The sequence below is a fragment of the Psammomys obesus genome, unplaced genomic scaffold (genome assembly GCF_907164565.1).
Source record: "Psammomys obesus unplaced genomic scaffold, mPsaObe1.curated_primary_1811, whole genome shotgun sequence".
Lineage (NCBI taxonomy): Eukaryota > Metazoa > Chordata > Mammalia > Rodentia > Muridae > Psammomys > Psammomys obesus.
This window is the reverse complement of record NW_026585698.1, coordinates 5138249-5160647: the sequence shown is the minus strand read 5'-3', so window position 1 is coordinate 5160647 and position 22399 is coordinate 5138249. Positions and strand designations below refer to the sequence as shown.

General features: G+C 41.5%; 2 pseudogenes; both read right to left on the bottom strand.

Annotated features, from left to right (window-relative positions):
- Positions 1-9555: 9555 nt before the first annotated feature.
- LOC129670372 (60S acidic ribosomal protein P0-like) lies at positions 9556-10461 on the bottom strand (annotated as a pseudogene).
- Positions 10462-11225: 764 nt separating this feature from the next.
- On the bottom strand, positions 11226-21589 carry LOC129670371 (cyclin-dependent kinase 4-like; annotated as a pseudogene).
- Positions 21590-22399: the final 810 nt, after the last annotated feature.

The window sequence follows — 22399 nt, the reverse complement described above, 5'->3', positions numbered from 1 at the left end:
TGCTTTTGGCAGGATGGCCATTTTCACAATGTTAATCCTACCAATCCATGAGCACGGGAAATCTTTGACCTTGGAACCTAGAGTCTTGTTTTGCATCAAATCCTATTATTCTTAGATTTCATCTTTTCATGGTGTCCTTGATTTCTTGGATATTTTGTGTTTGGGACTTGTCTGATTTTACTTTCTCTTTGAGAGAAGTATCAATTTCTGCGAGTATATCTTCAGCTCCAGAGATTCTCTCTTCCATCTCTTGTATTCTATTGGTGATGCTTCCCTTTGTGGTTCCTGATCTTTTCTTCAAGTTCTCCAGCTCAAGGGTTTTCTCAGTTTGTGTTTTCTTTATTGAGTCTAATTCTGTATTCTTGCCTTGCACCATTTCCTTCATCTGTTTGAATGTGGATTCCTGTCTCTCTATGATGGTCTCTATTTTTTTGTTCACTTCCTTTCTATATGCCACTAATTTTATCTCTACTTGTGCCTCTATTTGTTTGGCTATGTTTGCCTGTGTTTCTTTAAGAATTTTGTCTATTTCTTCTTTCTTTAACTCCAATTGACTGGCCAAGTCTTTGAAAGATTTGTTCATTTCCTCTTTAACTGACTGAATTTGCATGGTTATTGTTCTGAGAGAGCTGGTTGTTTCCTCTTTATGAGCCTCAAATAGTTGGGTAAGCATAGCTTTAAAGTCATTTTCCTGTGCTTCTGTTGAATTGGAGTATCCATCAATTTTGGGGGTTGCTAGTGAAGTCATGATGTCCTGATTTATATTGGAAATGTTCTTTCGCCTACCCCTGGCCAATGGCTTATCTAAAACCTTCCCTGTTTGTTTTTGTATTCTGCAGTTCAGACTGGTACTGTCTCTCTCTGGTGTCTGGAGAGTTTTTTAGGAAGCTGAGAGATGTCCTGTGCCCTCAGCGTGTGCTGAGGACTAGCTGTACAGGCAGGTCACTTGGCAGGGATTGGGGTATCCGGGCTCTCTGTTCTCTGGTTTGGCCCTGCTTGTTTGATGTGATCTGCCAGCTCCGTGCGGCTGTCACTGCCAGGTTAGGAGGTCCTGCTGCAGCTGGAGATTTCAGGGTGGTCACGTCAATAGGGATCAGGTTAACCAGACTCTCTGTTCTCTGATTTGGCCCCAGTTGGTCTTAAGCTGGAGGGCTGATGTGCCCCAGAGCAGCTCAGTGCTGCTCTGCCACCAGGTTAGGAAGTCCCGCTGTAACTGGAGACTGGGTTGCTAGTCCAGATGCTTTCTGGGAAATCCTGGGGGCTCTCCACTGTGCTCTCCAAGCTTGGTAGGCCCAGCGCCTCGTATGCCTAGCTTGTATGGTGTTTCTGCCTGGTTTTGATGAGTATACAGCGTATTCCCTGTCACTGTGGGTTGGGCGGGCCGTACTGTCAGTGATTGAGATTCTGTGGGGCCAGTATGGCGGCCAGCAGACTCGGGCCCTAGCAGGATGGTGCAGCCTCGTGGGTCTGTGCCTCCGAGACTGGTACAGCTGGTAGTTGCTGCTAAAGGGTTAGGAGATCCGCCTCAGCAGCTGCAGATCCCAGGCAGTTAGGTCTGCACTGAGAAAGATGAGGCAGCTGTGCCAAGGAGGAGGGAGGTCTGGGGGAGGGGAGTGCTGGCAGATCAAAGGATCGTTTCTCTCCTTCCCCAAACAAGTCCCCAGGTGACCCAAGACCAAAGTTTTCACCTCCTGTGATGTGATGTTCCCTGTTGTATAGAATGCCTCACCATTGTTTTCCTGGGTTCAGAGGTTCTTCCACTCACCAACTCAGACATTTAGCTCTTCCACAACTCAGAAGCTGTGTGTGCTAGTCGCCATCTTGGCTCCACACCCCCCCATAATCTTACATTTTCAAATTCAAAAGAAGAGAAGCACACGTGCATACATACACGCACGCACACACGCGAGCGCGCGCGCACACACACACACACACACACACACTACTACCACCACCAAAATTGCAAGAATCTTTGAAAATAGAACAATCTTTGGTCATTGATATCCCTCAATATCTATGAACTTAATTTCTTAATTAAAAGACACAGGCTAACAGAATGAATAAAGAAAATGTGGTATATTTACATAATGGAGTATCATACAACTGTTAAAAGCAATGGCATCATAAAATTTGCAGCAAATGGATGGAACTAGAAAAAAAAATAGCTTGAGGATGGTAACCGAAAGTCAAACATGGTATGCACTCAGTTATAAGTGGATATTAGCTGTTAAGTAAAGGATAGTCATGCTACAATCCAGAGGCAGAGAGATGGAGGACACAAGGGGGAAGGAATGTATGAATCTCCCTGAGAAGAAGAAATATAATAGGTATGCCAGGTGGGGATGGAAACAGGAGGGATCAGGTCAGGGGAGGATGAAGAAGAGAGTCCGGGGAAAGACAATTGTAGTTGGGGGCCTTTCAGGGGCCATATATAAACCTAGGGCATCATCAGACCAGCTCCATCCAGCAACTGACAGAGATGCAGAGACCCACAGCCAAACGTTAGGCAGAGATGCGTGAATCCTGCAGAAGAGAGGGGGAGAAAGGATTGTAGGAGGTAGGGTGGTCAAGGATACAAGAATAACCAATTAATCAACTAATTTGGGTGCCTAGGGACTCAAAGAGGCTGAACCTACAGTTGGGAAACCCGCACTGGTCTGACCCAGACATATATGCTATGTTTATGTGGCCTGATGTTCTTGTAGAAGTCCTAATAGTAGGAGTAGGCGTCTTCTCTGACTATTTTGCCTGCTTTGGGGACCCTTTTCCTCCTACTGGGTTGCATTGTCTGGACTAAATATGAGAGCAGGAGCCTGGTCTTATTATAACTTGATATGCCATGTTTGATTGATATTCCTGTGTGGCCTGTCTTTTTCTGAAGGGAAATGAAGGAGGAGTGGAAGAGGGTGGGAGGAAAGGGGAAGGGACAAGGAGGAGAGGTAGGAGGAGAAACTGAGATCTGGATGGGATATATGAGAGAAAGGCTTAAATTAAAAGTTTGCAGGCATCCAGAGAAAATTCTGAGATTGAAAAGCAGAACAGGGGACCATTTAGTGCAGTTACAAAATGAGAAGAAGTGGCTGTGGGTAAGAAGTTTATGACAGCTCACTGTCGACACAGAGATAGAACTAAGTCTACAGAGAGAGAATTAAATCTGCAGCAGTTAAAAAGTAAGTACATTTCAATAGTTAATTTTGATCAATAACTTTCACGGGTGATGAGTTGACTGACATATTTAGACATAATGTACACACTAAGTTTCCAGCAGAGAGAGTAACGGGGCACAGACTTGAAACCCCAGTAGGGTTTGGCCACTCTACACCTTGCTGCCGTGATTGCAAAAGGTCCCCAAGATCTAGGTGGGATGACACAGCTATAATATATGTAATTATGTGTAATGTATATATAAATATGTATAACACATTTGTAATTACGTATGCATATGCGTTTGAGGCTGAAACAGAAAGATTGCTCCATGTTCAAGGCCATCCTGGGCTAAAGAGTGAGACCTTGCCTCAAAATAAATAAAGAAAACATAAAAATTCTATGAAAGTCTATTTTTTACTCTTGTTCTATTGCTGTTATGTTCTTCACAGTCTAAGCTCTATTACTATGTAAGAAAATAGCAAAACTTAGCAGCTTAAAACAATCATTAATTGTCAAGCTAGTGGCAAACGTCTACAATCCCACTCCTTGGGACGAGAAATTCATGGCTCTCCACTGTTGTGTTGCACAGTGGAAATCAGACGAGGAAATAAGACAAACACACGTGATAGCTATTCCCTCTAATAATTTCGTGGGTTGCCTAACACGATTCCAGAGTGTGTGTGGTTTAAAACGGTGCCACTCACTGTGCTGTTGGAAAATATGTAAAAATTAAGAGAGATTTTTAATAAGAGGCAGAAGTGGCCAGCAGCTGGACTCAGCCGAAGTTGTCTGTATGAAGGCTGTTTGTGTCCCTTCACAGGGCATCCTAAGTTTCCAAGAGTCCTGCAACACATAGCTTTGAACATACTCAGAGGGTGATAAAATAAGCCAGAAATGACTTGGAAAAAAGAAGCATTTTATATATGTATAGTTGAGTGTCAATTTATGGCTAGGTAGATTTTAGTCAAAATCTAACAAGAGTGAAAGGTTCTCAGTTCTATTTAGCCAAAAACAATTATTAGTACTAGCTTTATGATAAATGTGGAACTAGCTAGTGTAAACCATGGCAGGTCTGGTATAAGCCTTACTCTTGAAATATTGGGAGTAAGTTTGGAAAGAAAATTACCAATATTAAAAAGAAATTGTTATTAAAAATTAAAAAGAAAAGTACTATGGAGAGAGAATGCATATAGAATGCAGTTGAAGAGGTCAGGAAGATCAGAAATATTCTCTATTTTGAAAGATGAATATACTTCCTGAAGCAGTAAAAAGAAATGGGACTAAAGACAAAGTGGCCCTTCTGTGTGCCTATGTGGGGCCAGCTACTGTGCTAGACTTCACTTATTGATGAGCTGCTTGCCAAGGGAGTCTTGTAAAGCAGATGTGACCTGAAATAGAAGGAAGACACTGAGACAGAATACTTGACTGAAAATCAGACATAAATAGAGTACAGGTAGGCTGTGTCATGATTTAGTAGTAGAGTATGCAAAATGTCAGCAAATGATTATCCTAATCGCACTTATAAGCATTCAGTAAAAAAGAAAAAAAAAATATCAGATTCATTCAGGCATTGTCAAATGAATCAGTATTGTGTGATTCATTGTTATTTCTGTTAAGTGTTTTTGTTGTTGTTGTTTTTTAACTTTTCATGGAAAGACAAGTGGAGTGACATGGTCCAAATATTAACCTCTTCTATAAGCAAAACACATCCAGAGTCAACAGTAAAACACACATGAGCTTATACAGTGAGGAAGTGATGACAACTAACCTTACCTACGAACTTTCGATCATAACCAAGCAATCTTCCCATTCGCACCTCTCTGCATGTATATGTGTGTGGTACGTGCAAACAAGCATGAACGTAGAGTGTATAGGTGGGAGGCCTATGTTGAGAGTCTCCCTCAATCACTTTCCAGTTTATTCATTGAGACGAGTTCTCTCAATTGAATCCAGAGCTCACTGATATGACTGGTCTAGCTAGCTGTTTTGTTCCTAGGATTCTCTGCCTTCTGAGCACTGGAATTATAGTAAGATTCTTCAATAAATGTTCATCTTGCTTCTGTGAGCATTTTACAAACATTTCTTCTCTGCCCACTCCCTGTGGTCTGCTAAGCTCCTTGAGTCTAGCCATATTGATGGGGTCACTGAATGGTCAGATAAACTTTTAAAACTTGTACTGAAATGGCCCTAAGCTTTCCTTTGGACATTTTTAATCTCATTGGATAGATATGACAAAGAAAAGCATGAACTTGGAGAATTTTCATCTCAAGAATTGCATGCATGATTATAGTGGTTAGGCTATGTCGTATCTTTTATTGTTTCATATCATGAAGAATGGTAGCATTCTGGCTGAACTCCAATTTATAAAATAGTATTTGGTTGGATTTTGAGTTCAAACTGCGTCAGACTGTGTCTGTACTTTCTTAGTGTACATGCGCAATGCTCATTTGTCCAACACAGACCATTATATAAGGATACTGGCCCTCCCAATCACTTATCAACGAAACATCACTTCTATGTACTTATCAAATTAAGACACATGGTCATACAGGCACACCAATTTCATTCCAGTATTACTGGGTCAGTAAGCTCATCGACTATGCCCTTATTCTTCTCATGAGACTAGATAGAAATAACATCCCCAAACAGATATGATTAAAGATGCTACTCCTTCATGAGTTTTGTCCAGGGAAATTGCCACTCCAAAGGATGTAGGCCTTTTCCTCTGAGCTCCAGTTCAAGTGCAGTACTCCCCCAGCCCCCACAACCCCATCCATGACAGACAACCCACTTCAAACCCACACTGAAAACTGCCTGTCACCAGGATCTGCTTGCTTTTGATGGCTCTGCTGCTGGGGTTTATAAAGCTTCTTATCTGGTCCCCCGCAGAGACTCTTTACATTCCCTTCAGATCTCTGCTCTGTCTTCAGTGAAGCATCTCACTGAACACCACAACTACTTTAACCCTTTCTTAGCCATTCTATAACCTATGGCATCACATAAGTTGAGAATTTCATACTGTTTATGACAGAAACAAGAGAAACTGTGGTTACGGATGGCTATTAATATCAAGTGTATTAACAGTAGCCCATTGTATTAAGGACAACAAAATTAAATGTGGCCTGTAAGTTCACTGTTAGGAATTCTAATTTTTTGGAAAGACACACGTATGCCTGTGTTTCTGATATAGCATGCTCATAGCAATAACCTGAAAACTGTCTGTGTTGCCCTGACAGAGATCCTTCTCTTCTTGTGAAGGTTTGGCTGAGATTTAAAAAAAAAAAAAAAAAAAAAAAAGGAAACCCAGATCTTGCCATATCAATGGATGGTTGATTTGTAATGGAAATTTATTCTTGGTGTGACAGGTTGTCTGTTGGTAAAGTGAGGTCATTGAATGGGGAAGAAAGAGGTTTTGAAAACTAATAATACGCAGAAAGATCCCCATAAGCTGTAGATATGAAACCAAGTCCCCAAATCCTGATGAATCACTTCCTGGCAGAAGCCAGCTTTCTGCTTCAGCTAATGGGATTAAGTGAATAGATTAAGGAAATGATAGTGGCTTTCCAGAGGTGAATGAGATGCAATAAAAAAGCCTGAGGAGCTGCCCCCAAAATTCATGTTTTATTCTAGATTTATAACCATACACTAATCCTACCACAGTTACCTAAAGATAAATACGGGTGTCTGAAGATAGGCTGCAGAGATGGCTCTATGGGTAAAGTGCTTACCATGCAAGTATGAACACCTAAGTTCAAATCCCCCAAATCCACAGAAAACTGGGCATGAAAATTTACCCTGTCCTCTGGAAACAATGACAAGAGAATTCCTGAAAGCTCAGACTGGCAAGCTAGCTTATCATACACAGAGATGAATGCAAAAAGAGATCTGACACTGTCCTCTCAACTCCACCCACCAACACACACATGCTTCTATATGCACAGCACATACACACACACACACACACACACACACACACACACACATACAATTATGTAAAGGTGAGTTGAGAAAATTGGTACCCTAAGAAGTAGGTTATAAAGGGATTTACGTGTGTCTTCTAATTTATGCAGCCTGATAGCTGAAGGACACCTCAGAGGAGTATTAAGACCATGGAACAGTAGTAGAACAGAAAGAATTCAAACAGAGTCCCTTAAAAGACTGTGCACTGAGTGCTGCAGTGCGGGATCACAGGAACTGCTGGTGGCTCACTTCATTTGACAACACAGACCAAGAAATGACCCCAGGTAAGTGAATTAAAAATGCCACTACTGCATTGCTTTGCTGTAGCTGCAGAGGCTAAAGTGGGAGACAGCATTGCTAAAGTAGATGAGTCAGGTAAGACTTACTTGCCAGATTTAGAGAGGCCAAAGACATTTTCACCAAGGCTGAGAAAATAACTTCTTGGGGAGGAGCCCAACATTCTTGAACAGATGTGTGATTCAATTTGTCTCCAGGTCAGAATTTACAATGGAAGCTATAGATTCTGAATTAGCAAATCTAATTGTAATTGGATCTCAGGGTGGCAGAGGCCAAATGGCAGCACTCAGCCTCCCAAAGCAAAGGAGACTGAAGAGGAAGTTTCTGGTTTCTTTGGAAACTCAGTTGTGTCATGTGAATATGTTTTTCTGTTTTGGTCCCAAGTGTGGGATATGAGAATGTTTTTCCCCTGTGGAGAACAGCCCCCCCCCACAGAAAACAGGGCCCCTGACAGGGTTCATGATGTTAGTCAGCTGAAAGCTACCTTGTAGGAGGGGCGTGGTTTCTGTGAGATGCAGAGCATTCTTCTGTGGACACTGAGGAGGAGATGCTCAATCTTCATTCAGAAAGGCAAATGGGATAGACATCTGAAGAAGGTGAAGATAAGGAACAGGACAGGAGCCTACCACAGAGGGCCTCTGAAAGACTCTACCCTGCAGGGTATCAAAGCATATGCTGAGACTCATAGCCAAATTTTTGGCAGAGTGCAGGGAATCTTATGAAAGAAGGGGGACTTAGAAAGATCTGGAAGGGCAGGAGCTCCACAAGGAGAACAACAGAACCAAAAATTCTGAGCCTAGGGGTCTTTTCTGAGACTGAAACACCAACCAAGGACCATTCATGGAGATAACCTGGACCCCTGCACAGAAGTAGCCCTTGGCAGTCCAATCTCCAAATGGGCTCCCTAATAAGGGGAGCAGGGGCTGTCTCTGACATGAACTCAGTGGCTGGCTCTTTGATCACCTCCCCCTGAGGGGAGAACAACCTGACAGAGGAAGACTATGAAAGACAGCCTTGATGAGACCTAATAGGCTAGGGTCAGATGGAGGGGAAGGAAGTCCTCCATTATCAGTGGAGTGGGGAAGGGGCATGGGAAGAGATGAGGGAGGGAGGACAGGATTGGGAGGGTGGTTGTGGGGCTACAGCTGGGATACAAAGTGAATAAATTGTAATAAATAAAAATTATATTTAAAAAGATAAAAAAAATAGAAGTCCACAGACAGCAAGACAACATGTTCTACATCTCTACTCTTTCACATTGTTATGGTTGCATCCTTTGCTGGTCTTCACAGAGAGAGTCAAGAGAATCGCTCCAAGAAGTTGGGGCTGCTTTGGCAGAATTTGCTGCTTTGGCTAGACTCTGCCCAAATGGAAAAAGCATTGTCAGTCTTAACGTGTGCAGGCATTCATAGGGGTCATGCATTGAACTGTACAGCTATCAAAGTAGAGAGTCTGATTCAAGAATACCTATGGATTTGGGGAGTTAACTGTTTCTCCAGCAGAGGAGAATGACGGTTATTCTTGGTTGTCAATCTAACTGTGATTAAATCAGAATCTTTAAGGTGAGAAACCTTTAGTCCAGATCTTTTGAGACGGGAAAACACAGTTCTAATCTGGGCCACAACTTATGCTGGCAGCCTGTATAATGGACACAAAAGAAGGAAGCCTCTATCTTTTCATGCTTGCTCTTGACCTCTGTAGCAAGTCCATTCCTTCACTGGTATTACAGCCTACTTCAGGATTCCAGCATATTAAAGACTAGCAAAGACTATCTAAGACTAGCTTCAAAGAGTGAGAAACTATAAGATTCTTGGACTTCTGTTCATAGACAGTCAGTGCTGGATTAGCTAGACCTCTCATATATATATGAGAGGTTCATTCTATGACTTCTCTTCTTCTAAAGAACACAGAATAATACAAATAGACATGAAGGATATTAAATTATTTATAAGCACAAAGTCTTAGGTAATATTAATAAAATTTTAACCCAAATCAAGGAAACAAACACAAAACAACCACAAAACCAAGAATGACCAAGTTTTTTCTTTTCTCCTTTCTTTCTTTCTTTCTTTCTTTCTTTCTTTCTTTCTTTCTTTCTTAGAAACATTTCCATGTTTCTAAAATTAAGCTAACTGATATGCTTTGAGGGGATTAGGAGAGACCAAATCCCAGATCCTCATCTGATTCCTCCAACTCTTCTTTGACCTCATCCTTGGCTGGGATGGCTGAGGCAGCAGAAACAGCAGTGGTGTCCACAGCCCCAATAACAGCAGCGACAAATGCAGGTGGATCAGCCAAAAGACCTTCTCAGAAAATGAGAATGTGTACTCATTCTCCACAGACAAAGCTAGGACCCGATTGTTTCCCCTGATGATAGAATGTACCACTGGGACAACAGTCAGGTAACCATTTAGAAAAAAAAAAATGCTAGCAACATTCAGACATCCTCTAGGAAGCAAGAGTGAAGAGTGAAGTGTGATGTCAAGCACTTCCAGGTTATAAATGAGGACATTGGCAAACCCCTGCTGGACGACCAGCTAAAAGTAGAAGGGGGAGACATGTTCAGCGTGTTCACCAGTGTGGCTTCACTGTCTCCTGCTTTGTCTTTAGCTTTTATCAAGTGCTCATCACTCAGAATTTCAATGGCACCTCTGGAGATTTTAGTTGTGATGCCTAAAGCCCGGAAGAAAGCTATCTTCTCATGCCCCAGAACAGTACTTTGAGCTGGCAAGTGGCTTCACGCAGGGTGATGCCACAAGCCCAGGCAGCAGCATGTCCCTAATCTCTGTGAGCAACTCCTTGGTGAGCAGAAAGCCCTCGTTCCCCTGGATATGAGACCTCAGTTTCTCCTGAGCTAGGTTGTTTTCTGGATGTCCGCAATAGCCTTGTACATCGTGATTCTTGTCCATCAGCCCCAAGGGACATGCGGATCTGCTGCACCTGCTTGGAGCCCACACTGCCTGCTCCTAGAGTGAAGCATTTTGGGTAATCATCTAAAAGTTGGATGATCTTAAAGCAGTAGTTGGACTTCCAGGTTACCCTGTTTTCTCTGGGCATCATGGTGGTATGTTGGGAATTGCCACTGAGGGGTTTAAAGTCAGTGTCACTCTCAGGAGGACACCTGGCAAGAGCCAACAGTTTTAATGCTAGACATAATGGAGTCAGTTTACAGACTCAGAACAAGCTTGAGTAAAAAGTAAGACAGGTTCCATGGAAGGACGATTCCAGAACACCACAAAATATACTATTGTTTCTCTCAGCATCCTGCAAAGGAATCTGTGAAGTGTTCATAAAGATAATCTGCACTGGGAGAAAGAATATAAACAAGTTATTTTTGACAGCTTCTCAACTGATGGTTGAGAAGTTACTGTTGGTTGAAAAGCTTCTGAGCTGATGGTAACTATGAGAACCCCCGAGTTTCAGGGTAGTTTGCCAGTCTGAGTAAGGGCTTGGAGAAGTCTGATGAAAATCAAGAATGGAGACCATTGTAGCTGGGGCCACAGTGGGTCCTCAACCCACTTAGGACTTACTCTTATGGGTCTCTTTTTTAAGACCACATTTCTTGGTCTTGTTTTGTTTTCTTGTCTGATGAAGGATCACAAATATAAATCTGGGGAGGAAGAAGAGAAGATACACCCACCCTTTAGTGTAGAGAATTAGGAGAGCAGGAGAGTAAGCAGGGGTGGGGAATGTCATTAAGGCTCGACATAGTCTGAAAAAACTGAGCGAGTCTCCAAAGCCTCAGAGGAAGCCAGAGGTTGCCTTCTCAGAGAGGTCTTCCCACTCAAGTGTCCAGAAATGGGGAAAGGCAGGTGCTCTTCTCACTCTGGGTCACCTTCTTCCTTGTGTGGATAGGAGTGCTGCAGGGCTCATTGAGATTCACTTATGTGAGTTAAAAGGCAGCATACCCAGCAGTGGCTGGGTTCCGGAGCCCTCCATCTCCAGAACCACTGATTGCACTGGGTGAGGCCCTGTGAGGGAAAAGGTTCCTCAGTGTAGACATACGTCTGCAGGCCAGTTATCTTCTTGCGTCAATCCAATGAGATCAAAGACTTTGACTAACTGCTGAGCTTCAGAGTTTCTACAGAAGAGAGACTTTCAAGAACACACTGCTACAAAGATATAGTCAACACTCCACGTGTCCACAGATGTTGCAGACCGCAGAAGAACTTCAGGAGCCAGAAACTGGAGGCTAACAACCACCACAGGTGTGAGGGTAGCTAGGCCAAAATCACCCAGCTTTACTATCCCATTCCTCGTCACGAGAATGTTCTCTGGCTTCAGATCTCAGAATCTGATGCCTCAGATCTTTGATGGTCTCGACTGGCAGGCCTGGAAGGGGTGCTCGGTCCAGGTGTGTATGCCCTTAGGTTCCATATATGCTCACTATATGCATTAGGTCTCCATATATACTCAAACACTAGGGTGCCTTTGACGTCGCTCTGTCATTTGGGAAGTAGCACAGACACGCATTAGGTATACAACACTAGGATGCTCAAAGGCTTCCAGCCTCCTCAGAAAGGCCACCTCAGGAACTGTGCTAAGAGGAAGCTCCTCCTCTGTGAGGACCGTTCACACTCTTGCGGTCCTCAAAGTGGCCACTGTGGGGATCTTGGGCCTTGTACACAGTCCCATAGGCACTACACCAATTTCAGCCATTAGTTCCTATGGAGAGGTAGCCTTTCTTGAGCAGGGGATTTCCTTACGCCCAGCCAAGGGCTGTGAAGGTGGTCCTTTATCTGGGTCTTGTGGTGCCATACACTGGGGATCTGTCTCGGGCAGCTGAATGTTATGGGGACAGATCATAGAGACAGGCTGTGAGCTAGAGAGGCCCCCTCAGCCCTACCCTCACCTTGTGGCCAGTTCCTCTTGCGAGTCTTGATTGTTTAATTACAGTGAATAAACTCAACGCTGGAAGATTCCATATAGTTTCTTGATATTTGGAAGGAGTGGTTTTATGGTGAAAAGGGACAAATGGAAGCCTTAAGTGGTGCTATATTTAGGAAAAAGGTAAATTTAAAAAAAATGGTAGTGTGCACCTGGAGGATATTTAGAGTATTCATGCCATTATGAAAGCCACAAAAGATGTTGGTATGTATGGTGATTGCCAATGTATCTTTATTCAGCATGATCTTGGCAGAGGGCAGATTTTCAATTGATGGTGAAATATAAAGCTAAAATAAGCAGACACTGACTGTAATAGCAGCTGCAGTTCCAGATTGGGCACATTACCACAATCCCTGCTACCTGCTACAAGTAGATATTGTGCAATAAACATACCCTTTTCTCAAGACAAGAGGCAGTTTGCCTTCAACCAGGACGGGCACTCGCTACCTCAGGAATATCATTTTCTAGCCTGACATAGTTCCTCTTTTGCAGTGAACTTGATTACTTTTCCCAACCGACACAATGTGTGTCTTAATGGCAGAAAAGTAGACTACAGTAGACTCAGCCAGTCCCTCTGCTGAGCAACAGGGCAGGCCCTTAGGTTTGCAAAGTTTATCTGTTACTGCTGCTGTTGCTCTGATCAACACATGACAAGAAGAAACTTATGAGAAGGGGGGATTGCTTGGCTCATGACTGGAGGATGCATTCCATCATGGCAGGACAGATGCACTGACAGTAGTACCAAGAAGATGAGCACATAGTATCTGTAGCCAAGGGGAAATGAATGCCGGCGCTCGCTGCACTTACCTGGTCCATTTCCCTTCCTTATTCGGTGTGTGCAGTCAGCATGAGTTTAGGGTCAGTATCAGTATTCCTTCCTCAGCTAAATCTCATCACAGATATGCCCAAACATGAGCTCCTTTAATAATGCTAAGTCGATGTAAGTTGGTAATGACGGTAAATCATTACGACAGCAGTATCCTGTGCCCTCAGCAGCTAACTCTTCTCCATTCAGGTTTTGATGTGATATTGGACTGTCACAGATTGAATGCTTACCCATGGATCATGTTACCGTGTAGCGTGACCTGCCAATCATTCATTCAGTATGACCCATTATTTTTCCTGTTTACATATCTGCCTTCCTTTCATTTCCTCTCAAAATGTTTTTTGGGGAACAAAAAGCAGCCATCTAAGGAAACCCACTTGTGCTTTTCTAGCTTAAGTCTTTCCTTCTAGCTCTCCTTCAGCATCACCTTAATTTCTCAGGGGTAGAGGCTTGCCAGTCTATCAGGCATATTTCAAAATTGTCAATTCTTATGATTTCGTGAGTTTCTTGAGTATCTCTCTCAATTTTCATACATTTTGCATATACACATACCCATATATAATAGTATGTAACTATGCAAATGTTATTTATCTGTCTCTTTGGAATATATATACTAATGCGGATATATAAACATATTTTATTGGTTCTGTTTCTCTAAAGGATCTTAGTTCAATAACATGTGGTTTTACATTTTAGTCTAGTGACCGAACAGGAAATATGAAAGGGAGTTTCTTGAGGAAGTTCAGAACAGGACTAAGAGTACACAATGATTGTCATTCTTCCCCATCTTATGATTAAGCTAATTATAATATTGCCTCCTCATTTGCTAATGCCCAGAAATACATCTTTCAATCCGAAGTGCAAGAAAGCAGCCCTTTCAAATCCTCAAGGTGATTTTTACAAACTGTAAATAAATATGAAAGCTTAAAAGGTAACTCTCCTCACTGGAACTTTATTCTGATAGATTGCTCCAGAAAGTACAGGGTGAGAGAATTTGATTGCCCATTTCTGAAGAGATGGTGTCTATGTATTTAGATGTTTCTCGCCAAATGTTAGCCTAATTAGGCCCAAGAAGACCAGCTTCTCTGCAGGCCTAGAGTTGCTGTATGCAAAAAGGTAGAGATACAACACCGTGAGAATCTGTTATTGCGTTGGCAACAGTTCTTTATAGGAGTACTGGGGAGACACCTGGCTAAGTGAGGTCCAAAGATATATGGCTTTGGCAGGACTGCCACCAGAATGTTAAAGAGGATAATGCAAGTTCTGGAGGAGGAATCTATGTGCTTGCCAAGAGGCTGAGTAGTTGATAAGAATGCCAAGACCAATATCCCTCTTTGTGCTTAGAGTTCTGTACATGGCAATCCTGCACTGGGTGGTGGAGAGAGACAGATTTTTTTCAAAGCAGTGTCAGTGGCAAGTAGATGCTTTTAATTCAAACTAACTTTCAGGTACTAATCTCCATATATAATCCAATAAAAAAACAAACAACAATGAAAAACAGAAACCAGTGAGCACAAGAGGTGTGATTCTACCCTATAAAACACCCTGGCTGGGAAATTTCTCTCCTCTCTACTGATGTTCTCAAATTAAACTTGGACTAGTTTCAGCTTAAAACTTTAAAATAAACTTTTCCGACTCTTTTAGTAAAAGACAGCTGTACTCTGAGCATTCTCTACCTCAGAGTGAATCATCAACCTGGTTGCTAGAGTATTTGATATCATAAGGATTACCTGGGCCAGTTTCTTCTTTACTGTTTTTAAGCAGATTTAATGTTTGTTATAAAGTAATGTATATAAAACTACATTTTATAATATGATTATTATTGCTATTTCATAGATGGAATCTTCCTTATATTACATATGATGGCTTTTGCTCTCAGGAAAATACATAAACTTCTGAGATTCCTCAAGGTGGGACTGAGTCCAACATGGAGGCAGCAAACACTCATAGTATCTGAGGGGCTGATACTCTGACATTGGTGAGTGGAGGGGTGGCTGAAGCCAGGACATTGACACTGGGGCTTCCTAAGCAAGAGGGAACAACCTGTGAGCTGGGACAGTTTGGATCTAGGTCACCAGTGGATTTTTCCAGGGTCTGAGAGTGGAGAATATTCAACTACCCTGCACTTCCTCTTGACCCAAGCACCGGCCTCCCTACTCAGCTGAGGAAACAGTGGTTGATGCATGCTCAGTGACTGAGACTGCAGAAGCAGCTGCCCCTAATATGGGTCTTCCTGCCCAGTGGCCAAACAGCTGACACCTCTGTGCTGATGGATCTCTTACCCTTTTATTTGCCCCTGCAGGCCCAAATCTGAGAGTAGAAAACAGGTACCCCTATGATTTCTGATTAGGCCTGCAAGTGAGTGAGTGCACCTTCAAGTAAGTGCTTTCAGGGTCCCAGATCCAGAGTCCTTCTACTGTAGCAGCCAGATATCAGATCCCTCCCAACCACACCCACACTGTGGGCAAATAGAGATCTTCGGGACAGCATTTTTAACATTGAAACCCCTGTTCTGTGGGTCTACCAGTGGAGTTCAGGCAAACAATTCCTGGAGCCAGGATGATGCAACCCACACAGATCTGAAAACCTGGAGGACAGTACTACAGGCCAGAGGGCCACTGATGTGTTCAGGGGACCTGCGTATGCACACTGTGCCTGCAAACTGCACCAGCCCCCCCACCTGTGCTTATGCTTGACCATTCCAGGTATCTACATGCTCTAGCAACCTGTCCTTCAAGGCACACTACCACACACAGTCTCTCTCTTGCCCACAAGTGCCTGCGACCGGACTCTCTTAGCTACTGATGAGAAACACCAACAACCACTGTCAAACCTGTGAACCTCACTCATCTTCCTGAAAAATACTCCAGACAACAGATCCAGTCTAGAGTACAGACTCCAGGAACAAACAGCGAAGGTTATGAAAAAGCAGATAGATAGAGGTTGGCATAAGAACACAACCAACAAAAATCAGGACATCATAGCTTATCAGCAACCTCCAAAATCAATGGATATTTTAATTCATTGGAAACACAGGAAAATGTTTTCAAATCTATGCTTGTCCAGTTATTAGAGGAACATAAAGAGGAAACAAAGCTCTTAAAGAAATACAGGGAAGATCCTTTCCTAATCTGTAGACATATTACTCATCAATAAAAAACCAAGAAATCATGAATTTTTTAGCTAAATGCTGAGAACTGGAAAAGATAATCCTGAGTGAGGTATCCCAGAAGCAGAAGGGCACACTGGGTATATACTCACTCATAAGTAGATATTAGACATGCAATATAGAATAAGCATACTAAAACCTGTACACCTAAAGAAACTAATCAAGAAGGAGGACTCTGGCTAAGATGTTCAATCCCCATTCAGAAAGGCAAAGAAGCTGGACATCAGAAGAAGGAGAAGACAGGGAACAGGACAAGAGCCTGCCACAGAGGACCTCTGAAAGGCTCTACCCTGCAGGGTCTCAAAGCAGATGCTGAGACTTATGGCTAAGCTTTGAGCAGAGTACAAGCCTGCTCTTTTATCACCCCCCCCCCCGAGGGGGGAGCAGCCTTACCAGGACACATGGGAAGACAATGCAGCCACTCCTGATGAGACCCAATCAACTAGGATCAGAAGGAAGAGGAGGAAGACCTCCCCTATCATTGGACTGGGGGAGGGGCATGGGTGGAAAATAGGGAGGGAGAGTGGAATTGGGAATGGACACGGAGGGAGCTACAGGGGGGATACAAAGTGAATAAATTGTAATTAATAAAAATTTAAAAAGATATATAAAAATAAATACAGGGAAATACAGCCAAACAAATAGAAGCACATGTAGAGGCACAGTAGTGTCATACAGAAAAGAAACAAACAAACAAACAACAAAATAGAGGCCATCATGGAAAGACAGGAATCTACATTCAAACACATGAAGGAAATAGCGAAAGACATGAAAACAGAATTAGAATTGATAAAGAAAGCAAAAACAGAGAAAACCCTGGAGCTGGAAAACTTAAAGTAAAGATCAGGGACCACAAAGGTAAGCATCAACAATAGAATACAAGACATGGAAGAAAGATTATCAGGTAATGAATATACGCAAAAATTGATACATCTCTCAAAGAAAAAATAAAATTGGAGAAGTTGCAAACACAAAACATCTAAGAAATCAAGGATGCCATAAAAAGAGGAAATTTAAGAATAATAGGAATAGACAAAAAAGAAGATTCCAGGCTACACGTTCCAGAAAATATTTTCAAGAAAATAATAGAAGAAAATTTTCCTAACTTAAAGAAAGAGATGTCCATAAACATACAAGAGACCTACAGAAAACCAAACAGACTAGACCAGAAAAGAAAATCCTCACATCACAGAATACTCAAACCACTAAATCTACAAAACAAAGAAAAAATATTAAAAGCAGCAAGAGAGAAAGGCCAAGTAACATATAAAGGTTGACCTATCAGAATCACACCAGACTTCTCAACATAAACTATGAAATCCAGAAGGGACTGGGCAGATGTAATGTAGACTCTAAGAGAGCACATGCCAACCCAGACTGCTATACCCAACAACGCTTTCAATCAACATAGATCGAGAAAGCAAAACATTCAATGACAAAACTAAACTTAAACAATATTTACTCAGCAACCCAGCCCCACAGAACACACTAGAAGGAAAACTCCAATCTAATGAATATGCTACACCCAAGAAAACACTGGATATAGATAAATCACAAGAAAAAATTAAGAAAAAAACAAGCATAGAAACACAGTAACACCACAAACTCAGCAATAAAAGGAACTAACGTTCATTGGTCCTTATTAACTATCAAAAGGCTGCCAACTCTCTCTGTATCTCTTCAACATAGTACTTGAAGTCTTAGCTAGAACAATATGACAACTAAAGGAGATCAAGAGAATACAAATTTGAAAGAAAGAAGTCAAATTATCACTTTTTGCAGATGATATAATAATGACACCAAAAATTCAACCAGATAATTCTTTCAGCTGATAAACACTTTCAGCAAAGTGGCTGGATTCAAAATTAACTCAAAAAAAAAATCAGTAGCCCTTTTTAATATGAAAGTAAAAAAGGCTGAGAAAGAAATTAGGAAAACAACACCCTCACAATAGCCACTAATAACATAAAATACTTCGGTGTGCATCTAACCAAGCAAGTGAAAGACTTGTTTGAAAAAATTTTAAGTCTCTGAAGAAAGAAACTGAAGAAGATCTCAGTAGATGGAAAGATTTCCCGTGCTCATGGATCGATAGTATTAACATAGTGAAATAGCCATCCTAGCAAAAGTAATCCACAGATTCAATGAAATTCCCATCAAAATGCCAACACAATTCTTTACAGATCTTGAAAGAACAACTCTCAAATTCATATGGGAAAAACTAAAAACCCAGAATTGCTAAAACAATCCTGTACAACAACAGATCTTCTGGAGGTATCTCCATCCCCGATCTCAAGATGTACTGTAGAACAATAGTAACAAAGCTGCATGGTTCTGGCACAGAAACACAATGGTGGAAGAATGGAAGTAAATAAAGGACCCAGAAATAAACCCACACACCCATGGATACTTGTCTTTTTAACAAAGAATCCAAAACCATTCAATGAAAAAAAGAGCATCTTCAACAAATGGTGCTGGTCGAACTGGATGTCTAAACGTAGAAAAATGCAAATAGATCCATATTCATCACCCTGCTCAAAACTAAAGTCTAAGTGGATCAAAGACATCAATATAAAATCAGACACCCTAAATCTGTAAGAAGTGGGGAAGAGCCTTTAACTCATTGGCACAGAAGACAACTTTCTGACCAGAACACCCACTGCACAAGCTCTAAGAGCAACAATCAATAAATGGGACCTCATGAAACTGAAAAGCTTCTGTAAAGCAAAGGAAACTGTCATCAGAACAAAACGACAGTCTACAGACTGGGAAAGTGTCTTCACCAACCCTGTATCTGATAGACGGCTAATATCCAGAGTATATAAAGAACTGAAGAAGTTAAACATCAAGAAAACAAGTAATTCAATTAAAAAATGGTGTACAGAGCTAAACAGAGAATACTCAAATGTCAGAGAAACACTTAAAGAAATGTCCAATGTCCTTAGTCAGCATTGAATTGCAATTTCAAACAACACTGAGATTTCACCTTATACCCATCAGAAACTCAAGTGACAACACATACTGGAGAGGATGTGGAAAAAGGGGAACCCTCCTCCATTGCTGGTGGGAATGTAAACTTGTACAACTACTTTGGAAATCATTCTGTTGCTTTCTTAGAAAATTGAGAATAGTGATACCTTATGATCCAGCTATATCACCCCTAGGAATATATCCAAAATATGTTCAAGTACACAACAAGGACAGTTGCTCAACCATGTTCGTAACAGCTCCATTCAGAATAGTCAGAATCTGGAAATAACCCAGATGCCCCGCAACTGATAAATAAATACAGAAATTGTGGTACAATTACACAATGGAATACTACTCAGCAATTAAAAACAAGGAAATCATGAAATTTGCAGGCAAATGGTGGGAACTAGAAACAATCATCCTCAGTGAGGTATCCTAGAAGCAGAAAGACACACATGGTATATGCTCACTTATAAGTGGATATTAGACATATAATACAGTATAATCATACTAAAATCTGTACACCAAAATTAGCTAAGCAAGAGGAGGCCCCTGGGTAAGATGATCAATCATTGTTCAAAATAGCAAAAGGGATAGACATCAGAAGAGGGAGATATCAGGGAATGGGACAGGTGTCTTTCACAAAGGGCCTCTGAAAGACTCTATCCAGCAGGGTATGGAAGCAGAAGCTGAGACTCATTGTCAAACTTTGGGCAGAGTACAGGGAATCTTATGAAAGAAGTGGGAGATAGAAAGACCTGGAAGGGACAGGAACTCCACAAGGAGAGCAAGAGAACCAAAAAATCTGGGCCCAGGGGTCTTTTCTGAGACTGATCCTCCAACCAAGGACCGTGCATGGAGATAACCACAACCCCTGCACGATGTAGCCCATAGCATCTCTGTCTCCAAATGGGTTCCCTAGTAATGGTAACAGGGACTGTCTCTGACATGAACTCAGTGGCTGGCTCTTTGATCACCTTTCCCTGACAGGGGGCCACAGAAGAAGACAATGTAGCCAGTCCTAATGAGACCTCATATGCTAGGGTCAGTTGGAAGGGGAGGAGGACCTCCTCAATCAGTGGACTGGGGGAGGGGCATGCGAAGACAAGAGGGGTTGGGCTGGGAAGGGATGATTGAGGAGGCTATAGCTTGGATAGAGAGTGAATAAATTTTAATAAAAATAAATAAAGTAAAAGAAAAAGTCCTCAACGTAAACACAAGGAAGAAATTTCTCAAACCATCTTCTCTTTGTGAGTTTTTTCCTCTATAATTTCTAGTGTGGTCCTTTATATTTTTTAAAGCAAACGGATTTGTTAAATGATTATATTTTGCAGATTACATGTGCTTTTTTTCCATTGTATGCAGTCTTTTAAAGAGATAAAAAATGGTACTTGAGTTTTTCCATAGCAACTAACTTTTATCTACATTTAATGCATTCATTTCAGCCCTAATATGTTTCCTATTCCATCGTATTCAGGGAGCATTGATTTACGTACTTCTCAATTCCATATAGCTTTTTCAAATAATATCAGAAGATGAGGCTATTGTTATTCCATTCGTAATACAAAAATCATTTCTGCTGCAGCCAAGATTCCTAAGGGGGTAGCAAGAAGGGGTGTGCTTTAAAAATGACCATTTGTGGCTGGTGAGGTGGCTCAGCTGGTAAAGGGGGTCAGAGCCACTTATGAGCCAGAGGTCAGTCCGTGTAACTCACGTGGTAGAACGAGAGAACAAACTCCTTAAATTTGTCCTCTGGTTTTATACTTGCAGTGTGCCTACATGCATACACACATATGTGCAAACCAATCCAAAAATGTAAAAACATAACTTTAACTCAGACACATATATGCATATATCATATATAACAAATATTGACTTTTAATTGTTATTGACAAACCTAATATTTGAAATTCAGTCATGTAACCAAGGCACTAATTTTTTCATAACAAATATTGCTTTGCCAATGAAACCTTCCCTATCTCTTTAGTTCCTTCTGAACTGACCTCATGGCATTTTATTTCATCCTTTCTGTATGGCTTTGGAGGCATTCATCACTGTTTTCTTATGCTCGATGTCAGTGAAAAATCTTCAGTCATGGTGACAAATAACGAATCGTGAACAACAGTTCAGCATTTATTTCAGAACTATGACAGCATGGAGCCTGGAGGCAGTGTTATTTCCGGTCTGTACTTCCAGGCACTGAGGTGAATAAAATGCTACTGGCCATAAAGCATGGACAGGACATTCAGCTGTGTGAAGATTCTTCTCACAGGAGTGTCGTCGTCGTTGTTGTCATCATCATCATTGTCTTCCTCGTCCTTAACTTGTAACATAGCTTGGTAACTTTTCTACAGTTGACTTTCTTTGCATTTTCAATGAGCAAGCCTCACAGGAAAGTGCCCGGAAGGTACTTGCTATATGCTACATGGACTCTTCTTCCTAGACCAAATAGTTTTCTATTACTGTAGGAGAAGGTTTTTTCTAAGTTATGTTTTTTTTATGAAACTATGCATAAATACGTAATTATTGTCCTGTCTACTCATGTAATTTCCTTCTCTATTAAGGTGAATCCTTTCTCAGCAACTCACCCTAATTTTCTTAGTGTCTATCCTTGTCTCCTGACATAATGTAGACAATACATAAGCTAAAAGAAAAAAAGTATGTAAGTTAATTTCTATTCTGATTCAGGTTTACACATACTATTTGTTTCATATGTCAGCATAGTTCTAGGCAGTACCTTTTCTCTGAATTAGTCATTAGTTGTTACATTTTAGTAAAACTGTATTTCTCTAAAAAGCTAACAATTTCAGGGGGAAAACATGTTGCAAAAGCTAGTGAAGAGACCTTTGAAAAGATAAACATTCTCATTGAAGTGTGATAATTTTGCTGAGCAAAATATTTATTCACCAGTGTAAGCATTTCCACTTAATGTGGTTGGAACTGGTTTAGGCAAGCTTTAAGAAGTTTCTGCCCTAGGGACTGATCTGCCCTCCCGATATCATGACCTTTCCAGATCTTGTAAAGGTCAAATTACAGTTCTCCTGCAGCTGAGGTTGGCTCAAGCTGCCCAGAGCCTTCTCTCTGATTTTAGATGTAGTTAGAACGCTCTGGTTTTTTTGGCCCGTTATTCTTTTCTCCTGTAA